General features: G+C 34.8%; 1 long non-coding RNA gene across 1 annotated transcript in view; it reads right to left on the reverse strand.

The window, feature by feature from the left end:
* LOC129391659 (uncharacterized) overlaps positions 1–13330 on the reverse strand; it is a 411011-nt gene extending 397681 nt beyond the window's left edge. The window contains exon 1 of the long non-coding RNA XR_008616234.1: positions 13035–13330. This is a non-coding gene — a long non-coding RNA (uncharacterized lncRNA). The remainder of the gene's footprint in view (positions 1–13034) is intronic.
* Between the last annotated feature and the right edge of the window lie 76 nt (positions 13331–13406).

Raw genomic sequence — 13406 nt, forward strand, 5'->3', positions numbered from 1 at the left:
TATTTCTGTTGACAGTTTTATTCTCACTTCCAAAATCTGTATAACACTCTTATATATAAGACTATTAGAGAGTTGGGGCCAAGAGAGTAAACATATGCACCCTCAGCACATTCTTAGTTACTTCTTGCATAAAAAGTTTAGGTACTAATGGTATATCAAGAAGGCAGAGTTATCAGTTAAATGAAATATCTATTAGCCTGGGAACAGAAGTTCCAACAAAGGCACAGACTGCATTAACAGTTGGATGGGCATTATCCATGATACGTTTGTCCTTGGTGTTCAAAGATAATAGCTAGTGGATGGTTTTCTCTCAACATGTTAACATATATGGAAAACCACAAGTGTGTGACCAGCTGCTCACAGGTGAAAGCTCTATTGAGCCCTTCATTTTTGGCAGCTCAACCCCTTTGACTCAGGCCCTACATATGCCACGGATTGGGAAAATGTACAGAATCCGCTATTGTTTTACACCAATTCAATCGACTTGTTGCTGTTTCCCACTACTGCGCAGCTGTATCAAAGGGTTTGCATGCTGCCTCAGGGGTCACAACTATAAGCTCTATAGCAGATGATTTTTAGGTAGAGCATCAATTGTGACTTTCAGAAAAACTGTTTGAGAGCCACAGCATACATGACTGGGAAGGATGACAAATTTTAAGTAAATTTTATAAATAAGAAATTTTATAAATTTTATAAATAAGAAAACATAAGTTTATAGAATTTAAATTGATAGGCAATAATGCTACATTGGTTAGTTATACAAGGTGCTCTTTCCAATATATAATGTTGTTATTAAAGTAGTCCATTGACAAAAGCATTCTTCCTTTCCTTTTCTTTTTTCTTCCTTTATTTTTTCTTTCCTTTTTTTCTTCCCCTTTCCTTTCTTCCTTCCTTCCTTCCATCCTTCCTTCTTTCCTTTTATTTAGGCAACCACTCACTTGCTAATTCACTTATTCATATTTTTTTTTTGCCGAGCACCTAGTGTGTTCTAAGATCAATGCTAACTGCTAAAGCATAAAAAAATATAAGCTATAACCACAGCTATAAAAATACTAGCCAAGGCTTCAGGAATAAGAGAGTATAGACTCACTTTTCCCTGTTCCTTCTCTCTAAGTATAATTACATACCCTGGAAATTGTTTCATAGACAACAGTAAGAGAAATCTGAAAGCTGAAAAAAGAATGTGTACTGGCTAGAGAGTGCAGGATTTGAGGAATAACAACATGGCAAGTTACCTGGGTTTTCTTTTCATCTCCCATATACCTTGGACTGGGCAATGGAGAGGACTGCCACAAGAAATGACCAACAGGCATAAAAGAAAAAAGGCAAAAAGAGAGGAAGAAAGAAAGATCGATAGCAAGACAGAATAAGAAAGAAGAGAGGGAGGAAGAAAGAAAAAACAGACCTGCTCTTTCTAACCAAAGGACTGGGAAAGTAGAAACCTAACAGAGACCTGATGGGGAACCCCAAGCACTTCTCCACAAAGAGGGCCTCTGTTGATGATCCAATTCACCAACAGCAGTGGCAATAGCAAAGCCTCAGCCACCCCGGCCCCTGCTCCATACCTTAGGTCAGGTAAGTGCTATGATCTCCCACCAGCAGCAGAAACAAACTCCTAGCTCTCTTATCACCCAATCCAGAACCAGGGTCCAGAGAGTGGTCCCATCTTCTCATATCTACTGCAATAGCAAAGCCCTGTGACTTCCTGGCTTCTACCCAGTGTTATAAGGGGACTAGGTCCAGTGGATTCTTGCCTCATCCAGAATACTTCTCAGTGCCCCCACAGATGGCTCCAGTAGGGCTTAAGCAGGAGTCCCAGCAGCACCAGAAAACAAAGAAGACAAAAATAACATTGCAAGGGCTCAGAAACTAAATATTCATAGGAATTAAAGTCAGAGAAGTAGACTATAACTTACACACTAAACTTAAACAGAACAACTGCCTGCTAAAATAGAATGCTTAGGAAAAAGAGTCCCCCAACAAAATAAATGTCCAGGATACAATTGAAAAAACCATTCATTATACCAAGAAACTGGAGAGCCAGAATTTAATGAGAAAAGATAATCAAGGAATGCCAACATGGAGATTAATTGTGTACTGAAATTATCTGACAAGATTTTTAAAAGCAACTGCCTTAAAAATCCTTTAGAAATCAATTACAAATTCTCACAAAACACACGAAAACAGAAAATTTCAGCACAGAAACAGAAGTTACATAAAATAACTAAAAGGAAATTTTAGAATTGAAAACTACAATAACTGAAATTTTTTTTTAAAAACTCACTAGTTGTACTCAATAGAGTGTCAATGAAAAGGACAGAATCACTGAACTTGAAGACAGACCAACAGAACAGAAGTTTCTGTAGAAAAATTTAAAAGAGCAAAAATTCATATTATCAGAATACAGAAGAAGAAAAAGAATGTGGTACTGGAAAAGGATTTGAAGAAACAATGGCTGAACACTTGCCAAACTTGGCAAAGGAAACAAATCTACACACACAAACATGTGAGAACCTCAAACAACCCCAAAGAAATCCACACCAAGACATAACAAAATTAAAATTCTAAATATTAAATAAAAAGAAAAAAATCTTAAAAATAGCCAGAGGAAAAGAATGTATTACCTATAAAGGAACAGCAATTTAAATTACAATGGATTTCCTATCTGAAACCATGCAGGCCAGAAGGAAGTGGCACAACATTTTTTTTAGGTGGTGAAAGAAAAGAACTGTCAATTCTAAAAAGGAACCAGAAATTCTATATCCAGTGATGAAACTATCTACCAGGAATAGAGGAAATAAAGACATTCTCAGTCAAAGGAACACTAAAATAATTTGTGCTAGCAAATCTACCCTTAAATAATGACTAAAGAAAGCTCTCTCAACACAAAGAAAGTGATAACAGAAGACAGGGATGTTTAGAAAGGAAAGAGGAACAATGAACTGGATAGTAAATATAATAGACTATTCTTTATCACATGAGCTTCGTTTAGCAAATATTTTGAAGAAAATAAAAGTTATAACTATCTGATGTGGTGCTAAATGTATTAGACAATTATATTTTTTAAATGGAGAGGGTAAAGTGACCTAAAGAGAAGCAAATGTTCTACACTTCTAAGTTGTAAAACATTGACATGATAGCTTGTGATAAGTTATATATGTATACAGCAATACCTATGACAACCACGTAGAAAATTATACAAGTGGATATACTCAAGCCATCATAAATAAATAAAAATGTAACTCTAAAAGATGTTTAGGTAATCTAAGAAAGGCTAGAAGAAGGAAACAAAGGAACAAGAAACACAGGAACAAACAGAAACAATAATGACAAAATTAAACCCCAACATATACATAACATCTTTATGTGTTAAAATGTCTAAATACACAAATTAAAAGACAGAGATTGGCAGAATAGATCCAACTCATAATTCAACCATACTCTGTATACAAATCATTAACTGAATTAAGAAAAGATGATTAATATTATAAGATACCTTGGGATATATAATTATAATACAATACCTTGGAAAAATTTTAATGAGTGAAGGGTTTTTTGATATAATTTCATTTGACATAAAATTTTAATATAGGCAATAAGTATCTTTGTACACATTAATAAAAATATTGATATTTAGATATTTAAAACTGACAAAATAACTGACAAAAATACCAGTAAATCACTACTTTCAAAATGGCACGGTACATTTTAACACCGAAATAATGAAAACCTGTATTTTAGTCACCATGATTTTTAAAAAATTTTACTTACTTGGAAACTAAAATAACTCTAAATTATTGCTTTTGAACATAGTGTATCTATGTGATATAAAGGGACATGTTTGCCAGGATTGAGTTTTATTTTTTAATGCATTTCATTTAGTGGAAATATAAATTTACCTGAAGATTTTATGACTTTTTTTCTCATAATCATATTTAAACAGAATAAAAAATTTCAAAGGGATGAGTAATTTCTACAGCAATATTGTAGAGTAGATGTATAAGGATGAAATGGGGGGAAATCCCTAGATTATGTCTTTGTTCTTCCCCTTGCTTTTCCAAGCCACCCACTTTGTGCACCTATGAGATATTAGCTGTCCCTGGGTGAATCTCCGTGGCCGTTGAGTGGTAAAAAACAAATATATTTAGCACTTAGCTTAATCTACGAAGAGAAACAGATAACTCTTCTTGAACTGAAAGGGAAAGATTTATATAGATAAGGTGAAATTATCTCTCTTCAAAATTAGAGGAAAGCAATGGGAATAATCTAAACATGATTATAAGTGCAACAGATACATAAAAATGAGTTTGAGAATTAAAAATAATCCCTTTAGCTTTCAGGCTTTCACCATGTTGATTTGGTTCATTACTGTCAGAAAACAAAGAGTAAGAAGCTGGAGGGTTAGACAGTGATTAGAAATCATTCAAAAGGCTTTCATGGGCATTTACGCCTAGCAAGATATGCTTTCTCATGAGGGTCTTGCAATTTGGTTCTGATGGTCCATATCCAAATTGCATGGTTGCTGAGCATTGTTAGAAGAATGAGACTGAAACAGGGAATGGAACAGGGTGTAAGATAGAATCTATCCATCTGGAACTAGCAAACCAAGGCAAGAATTACCTTATGGTCTGCAATTTAGATGCTAAACATGGAGATTCTTCCTAAAACAAGATGTAATATGTTGATCTGAAAATTCCAGCAAAGCACAGTTGTAGCAAACATCAAACTATCACTGACTCTCAGAATCATAGCTCATAGTAAAGTAGTAATAGCTTTATGAGCTAAATGTTAAGTCTTTGGAAGGGTATTTCTTAGTTGTTTTAGTGAAACCCAAAATTAGAGTTTTAAGTTTAATGACTAGGTTGACATTGAAAAATGAATAATAGGGCATTGTGAAAGATAAAAATTGTAAATCATCTTAAACAATCATGCAATTGGAGGAGATAGTTTATTGGAAAACAAGTCTAATCCATGTTGTATACATTTAAGCATTTACTGAGTACTTATATGACAGACTATTCCCAAATAATTTCTGCAGTCATTCATGTTCTGGCTTTATTTAAATATAACTCCTAAAAGCGGCTGATGGACATGGAAATTAAAATGTTAATAACATCCACTATGTGTCGAACATAGATCAAGATATTTTCCAAAAATTCTTTTACTCGGTTTTTCACAAGAAACCCGCTCATCATTATCCCTATTTAACAAATGAGAAAATAGAATTCATGATTTCATTTAAATTGTCCAAGGTCACAAATGCACCAGGTAGTTGAACTGAAATTGAACCTGAATCTCTTACTATAAAGACCATGTTCTTTGCCTTTTGCCATGAATTGTGCTATAATAAACCTGATTTTCAGCATCTTCAGGGGGCAACTAATTTCCTCTGATGTAATATGACTCTCTCAGCTGTTGAAAATGCACAATGTTGAAAATGCGGGTCACTGAAATGCTACAATTGAAGAGAATCTAAAAAACTATTTGTACTAAGATATGTCCTCTCTCAACTGAAATTCCCAATAAATAAAGCTTTTAAAGTTTCAGACACCATAAATATAAGGCACACATATTTTTGGGGTAAAGCACTACTATTGCATATAGGTAGAACAGAAAAAAACAAAATAACAAAGCAGGGACTTCCCTGGTGGCACAGTGGTTAAGAAGCCACCTGCCAATGCAGGGGACACAAGTTCAAGCCCTGGTCCGGGAAGACTGCACGTGCCGCGGAGCAACTAAGCCCGCGCGCCACAACTACTAAGCCTGCACTCTAGAACCCGCGAGCCACAACTACTGAATCTGTGCGGCACAACTAGTGAAGCCCGTGCACCTAGAGCCCATGCTCCGCAACAGGAGAAGCCACCACAATGAGAAGCCCACGCACCGCAACGAAGACCCAATGCAGCCAAATAAATAAATAAACAAATAAATAAATAAATTTAAAATAAATAAAATTCTAAAAAAATAATAAAGCAATTTCGAATCAATTTTAAAAACATTTACTGAGAATCAGGTAGAGAATAAGATGCTGATGACATAAGAAAAACAGGCCTTCAACAAAGGCTGAATATTATTGCTGAAAATCTCTCAAGTCTAACTCCAATCAGTTCACATAGAAAGAGCTAATTTGGTGTCAGACATATTTCAGATTTAGGTTTGCAACTTACTACAGTGGTTCTGTGGCCTTGGTAAAATTACTTCAGTTAGGCTTTCCTGAGTTTCTGTTTTTTTTCTCTTAATAGGGAATAATAAGTTAGTTCAGAGAGTTTCTGTGTGGCAATTAAATGAAAGAATTTTTTTTTAAGTCTAGCTTAGTGCCTTGAATTAATAAATGTGAATTTCACCCATGCAGAACAAAATTCCCACAGATGCCAGGATTAAGGAGGACTTAATCCATTTTCTTTTCCAAATTTCAAAATTTGCACATCAGTTTAGAAGTTGCCATTGCTTTTTTCAAAACACAAAGATGATCAGCTCTTGAAATGTTCAGAGAGCAGTTATGAAGGAAAAAATACCAAATTGTGTCAGAGCAAATTATCTAGCTTTGTCAATAAAATATTACTGTGTCCTATTAATGAAGTATTTAATCTTCTGCCTGCTTTCTTTTAAACAAGGTGAGGTTATTGTGTCAAATACTTTGATTTGAACGTTAACTTTTATCCAAAGTCTAACTGGTCCACTTCTATGTTGGTGTTTAAGATAGTTATCTGGAGAGAGAAGTGTTTACCTAGAGTTCGGCCTCAGCAGTTCCAGAGAATTCCTGGAGACACTTGGCTGGTTCACTGTCTTATGCAATAAGTATACCAAGTATTCCCTGAAAATTATTGGCAGCCTAGCTTTGTAATAACACACAGTGGTAAAAATAAAAATAACTGAAAAAAAACAGAGACAAACCAAAACCATTATCCATATCTTCCAACCTAATACAATGCAAATCATAAAAAATCCCAGCAGGCCTTTTGGTAGACATTGATCAGCCATTCCTAAAATGTATATGGAAATGCAAAAGATCCAGAATAGTCAAGGGGAACTAAGATCCCACAAGCCACGTGGTGTGGCCAAAAACAAAACAAAACAAAACAAAACCAGAAGAGTCAAGTCATATTTGTAAGAGAAGAAATATTTGGAAGACATACACTTCCCAATTTCTAAAGGTACTATAAAAAGGTGCAAAAATCAAAACAATGTGGTGCTGCTGTAAGACTAAGAATGTTGATCAATGAAATAGAATTGAGAGTCCAGGAAACACAAATCATTTTTAGCCAATTGATTTTTTGACAAGAAGTGCCAAGACAATTAAATGAGAAAAGAATAATTTTTTGACAAGTAGTGCTATAACAACTGAATGCCCATATACAGGAAGATGAATTTAGACTCTTATCTCACATTGTACACAAAATTAACTCAAAATGAATCATAAATGTAAATGTAAGAATTAAAACTATACAGCTTTGAGAAGAAAACATGGAAAAAACACTCCATAACTTCAGCTAGGCAAAGTGTTCTTAATATTTAAGACACTGTTAAGAAAATGAAAGACAAGCCACAGGCTGGGAAAAAAATATTTGCAAATCATGTATCTGATTTAAAAATACTTTTACATAGAATAGAAATAACTCTTACAACTCAAAATTAATAAAAAAATTAACCAACTTTTTCTAAGTGAGTACTGTAGAATATTGGAATAGATATTTCACCCAAGAAGATGTATAAATGAATAATAAACAAATGAAAAGATGGCCATCATAATTAGTCATTAGGGGGAAATGTACATTAAAACTACAATGAGATACTACTTTACACCCACTAGAATGGTTATCATTAAAACTACTGAGCATAATATGTGAAGATGTGGAGAAGTCTGAAACCCTCGTATATTGCAGGGGAGAATGTAGAATGGTATTGCCACTTTGGAAAGATACCTTGGTACCTCCTTAAAAAGTTAAACATAAACTTACCAAGTGATTCAGTGATTCCATTATTAGGTATCTCCTCAAGAGACATGTAAACATATGTTCATACACAAAAAAATCTTTTCTGGGAATATTCACAGCAGCATTATTCATATGTCAATCACCAGAAACAGTACAATTTCCATCAAATGGTGAACAAATAAATTGTGGTATATCTCCACATTGGAATATATTCATCAATAAAAATGAACAAATTACTGATGTATGTTACAACATGGATGATTCTCAAAACACTGTGCTAAGGCAAAGAGGCCAGATGCAAAAACACCTACATATTGTATGTTTCTGGAATGTCCAGAAAAGGCTAGTCTACAGAGACAAAAAAAAATCAGTGTTAGTCTGCGCCCGGGGCTACAAACAGGGAGTCACTGCAAACAGGCAAAATGGATCTCTTAGGGGTGATAAAAATGTGTTAAAACTGACTGCACAATTCTATGTAAATATAATAAAACCATTGAATTTTACATTTATAATTGATAAATTTTATGTCATGTAATTCATACTTCAATAAAGCTGTTTTTAAAAAGTAAGTAAACCGATGGGAATTTCTTTTTCCCAGAGCAAGACTGAAAACACACACACACACACACACACACACACACACACACACACACACATATACACACGAAAACCAAAGGATATATTCACTGGTTGATAAAAGCAAAAGTATTTCCCTCATCAAGAGTTTGAGTGTCAACACTTTTTGATTAATTATTTGTATTGTCTGCCACATGTTTAGCTTACTGCATAGATGTTCCAACAGATATACAATTTGCCTTAATGCATTAAAACACCTACACCAAAGCAATAATTATTTACCAACGTTTTAAACAAAATTTTCATCATATATTTTGTGATTGAAAAAAACCCTAAAAAGTTACTATTACCAAAAACAATTAAAAAAAAAATTCAGCAGACTAAATTGTGTAAGCTCTCGGAGGGCCTGCTTGGAGAATAGCTGAAATATAGAAGAAAACATCCAGCAACTAATGGTCAAAGTGATATAAACACAGAAATATTCCTATGTTTAGGAAGGTAGAAAAGAGGAGATATTTTTGACAGGTTTATCATAATGAATAAAATTTTCAAGCATCCTTTGAAAATGGCCTAGCACATATGTTTTATTTACCTGCCTGTTATTGCTTTAGCCTCTGAACTAATAAATATCAGAAAAGAATTACATTTAGTACTCTGAGAGTGACTGTAACATGGAAAGCAACAAATCAGTGAAGCTATAGAGAAAAAAGCCTGGTATTAAAATACTAGGAGAAAATTAAATCGATTTTAAAATATTACTTTTTAGTTAATGTTTATTGTGTAAGATAAACAAACACATATGAAGATAAACAAACACATATGAAGATAGATAGACAGATGTATGTGTATCTATGTCTATATATACCTATTTATATATAATGTTTTATTCACTGGATTTCCCGTGACTCATTTAGATGACCTTGCAACAGGGCAGAAAAGATGTGGAAATACAACTTTAAATCCTAAAACAATGCTGGCAGAGCTGGATATACCAAACAGAGCTTCTGTACAAATAGAAATCAGTCCCCAAAGCACAGTATTTTGTTTTCAATGTTTATATAGCAGAGCTTCTGTACAAATAGAAATCAGTCCCCAAAGCACAGTATTTTGTTTTCAATGTTTTATAAAGTACTGGAGGTATTTTTTCTATAGACAATTGCAAACATATGTCTTATCTTATTACTTATATTTACTTAATGCTCTATGAATCTCAGATGAATCTGTTCCAACAATCATTTCATGCATCCCAATAAAACAGTTGATACTCCATCTGAGTGTTAATGTAAGTTCTATTTTCAGAACTGTTTCATGTGCACTACACAAAGAAAGCATCAAAATGAGTGAGGAAATTTTCTATTTCTAGGAACATATGCTTTTTAAAACATTTTCCACTTGTTCAATGACTGAAGAGATGTTTCCACCTTAATAAATGAAAATATAATGACCATATCAATTATATGCTTAAGGGAATTTGCTTTACATCCTTCCTGGTTGTGCTATTACCTTCTACAACAGGGGAAGATGGGTTGAGCAATACAAAATTTTTTAATATAATTTATGGAGGGCATTAGAGTTTGATAAGCTGCAAACAAGAACTCTTTAAATTTAAAAACACATACAATTTATATAATTGCAACCTCTTTACTGCAAATGTGACTTTTTTAAGCTATGGAATTTTTTTTTACCCTGTTGGTTATGTTGAAATTAATGTAAACTTTTTGTACATAAATTACAGGATGTATGTATCTAATGTACCTAAAAGTTTATGAATCATCACTGTCCAACTGAACTTTCTATTGATGGAAATGTTCTAAAATTTGCATTGTCCAGTATGGCAGACACTAGGCATTCATAGCTATTGAGCACTGAAATGTGGCTAACGTGACTTAGAAAATAAACTTTTAATCTTATTTAAATAGCCACACATGGCTGTGGCTTGTGAATTAGAAAACACAGAAAGAGGAGGAAACTTGGAATCATACTTTTTTATTATCTATAGTAATTTTCATTAGAATTCTAGATCAAATCTCTATAAATCAGAGCCAAGTGGAGGGTTAAACAGAGCTGGCAAATTTGGGTTTTGTTTGCTTGTTTGTTTTTTGGGGGGCCATGCCGCGCTACCTGTGGGATTTTATTCCCGACCAGAGGTTGAACCCAGGCCCTTGGCAGGAAGAGCACAGAGTCCTAACAACTGGACCTCCAGGGAATTTCCCAGAGCTGGCAAATTTGTGCTATGTATAGTCCAAAGTCAACTTGCATTCAAGTTCAACTTGCAGTTATGTCATTTTGTTTGCTATTTATTATTTGCTCTTTTAATGATTTGGTCTTCAGTTTACCCTAAAATATTTAAATTTAGATGTGAAGTGAGGTCATTTCATACATTTGAAAAGGATTTTATTCAAAAGGCAGTATTTCTGTGGGAATTTGTGATAAATAGATCAAAGGGACCCAAACCTTCAAACATAAAGAGATTGATAGTCAATCCTTGTTACTCCAATCAAAGGTACCTTTCAGAAAGTGTCATTTATTTTCTCCACTGTATTGTATATGTAGAATGTTTAGAAAGTTCTAAAAAGTAGACTCATCAAGCAGGAAGGACTCAGTCAAGCAAGAAGATCCTATACGGAAAGCATAGGTTGTCAGAAATTGTACCACGGCTCACTGTTGCTTTGTTCTTTTTATGTTTTAGTTTTCTACTATTTGTGTTAGTTTCTAAGCCTATGTCTTCAATTTCTTTTATCTCTTATTATGCAATGTTTAATCTGCTATTAATTCCATTTAATTTCATCTGTCACATTGCAGTTTTCACCTCTACAGATTTGATTTCGGTCTTTATTACATGTTTCATATTTCTGATTAACTTTTTTCAGAGCTTTATTGAGATCCATTTAAAGTGTAAATTGAGTGGGTTTTTTGCATAGAATTGTGCAACCTTCCCTATAGTCTAATTTTAGAACATTTTCATTTATTTACCCAGTAAAAGAAACCCCATGTCCATTTACAGTCTCTCCCCATACACTAGCAACCTCCCCCCATTCCTGTGCCAGCTCCCAGCCCTGGCAACCACTAAACTATTTTGTTTCTTCAGATATGCTTAATCCGGACATGTCACATTAATGGAATCATACAATATCTGCTCTCTTTCAACTGGCACTTAGCATGTTTTCGAGGCTCATCTATGTTTTAGCATGTATTTGTACCTCATTCTCTTTTATTGCTGAAAAATACCCCATTTAATGGATGTACATTTTTGTTTTTTCCATTCACCAGCTGAAGGGACTTGGGTTATTTCTACTTTTCAGCCCTTGTAAATAATGCTGCACTATGGCTATTTGTGTACAAGTTTTTATGAGCATGTTTTCATTTCTCTTGGATATATACCTAGGAGTGGAATTGTGGTTCATATGGTCACTATATGTTTAACATTTTGAGAAACTGCTAAACTGTTTTCCAAAAGCAGATGCACCATTTTACATTCCTACCAGTAACATGAGCAGTCCACTTTTTCCATATCCTTACCTCTTATTATCTTTTTGATTATACCTCTGCTTATCTTTTGAACATAACTGTTTTAAAACCCTTGTCTGTTGATTCTAGCATCTATTTCTATTCTGAACAGTGATTGATTTTTCTCCTAAACATGGGTTTTCTTTTCCTGCTTTTTTGCAAGCTTGGTTTGTTTTTTTTTTAATATCTTCATTGGCGTATAATTGCTTTACAATGTATTAATTTTTGCTGTACAACAAAGTGAATCAGCTATACGTATACATAATCCCCATATCCCTTCCCTCTTGAGCCTCCCTCCCATCCTCCCTATCCCACCCCTCTAGGTCGTCATAAAGCACCCAGCTGATCTCCCTGTGCTATGCAGCTGCTTCCCACTAGCTATTTTACATTTGGTAGTGTATATATGTCCATGCCACTCTCTCACTTTGTCCCAGCTTCCCCTTCCCTCACTGTGTCCTCAACTCTGTTCTCTATGTCTGTGTCTTAATCCTGCCCTGCCTCTAGGTCCATCAGTACCATTTTTTTAGGTTCCACATATATGCGCTGGCATACAGTATTTGCTTTTCTCTTTCTAGCTTGGTAGTTTTTAATTGGATGCCAGACATTGTGAACTGTACCTTACTGGTTGCTGGACATTTTTGTATTTCTATAAATATTATTTAACTTTGGTCTATCATATACTTAAATGATTTGTTAACCGTCTGATCCACTTGGGCCTTGCTTTTAAGATTTGTTAGGTGGCACTAGAGGAGTGAGGTGTCTAGGGCTAATGCCCTACTACTAAGGCAAAACCTGTCTGTGTACGTTAACCAACGCCCCATGAAGTTTTCTAGCCTGATTGGTGGAAGGAGTTACTGACCCTAAGTGATCTCTGGGAATCCTTAAAACCCCTTCCGGGTAGTTTCCGCAAACACAAGATGCTCAGAACTCAGCAGAATATTGGAGAAAACTCTACAGAACTCCGAGTTCTCTCTCTGAGCAACCCTCTCCTTTCTGCTATACTCTGGAGGACATTACCTGCCTTGGTCTCCCCCAAACTTTCGGCTCCAACCGGTCAACGCAGGCAATTCGCTGGGCTGTGCTTAGGTTTTTCTCTCCCAAACCCGTATCCTGGAAAATCTTTTAAAGGCTGTAAGCATTTTGAGCTGATATTTGTTTCCTGTCTCCAGAATCAGTTATCCGTTATTGATGCCAAGTGTCTCGGAAGACAGACCCAGCGTTCTCCTTCAAGAGCAGATTTTTTTTTTCTTTTTCTTTTTCTTTTAAATAAAGGTAACTCTGAGAGTTGACCCTAAAAGCCAAACAGAGCAAAGGTCTTTCCTCTTAGTCTCAGGACTAGGAAGCACGCAGCTGAGCGAGCTCAAGCCGCACCTCCACGTCTCAGCACCG

This window comes from Physeter macrocephalus, chromosome 20 (assembly GCF_002837175.3).
Source record: "Physeter macrocephalus isolate SW-GA chromosome 20, ASM283717v5, whole genome shotgun sequence".
NCBI lineage: Eukaryota > Metazoa > Chordata > Mammalia > Artiodactyla > Physeteridae > Physeter > Physeter macrocephalus.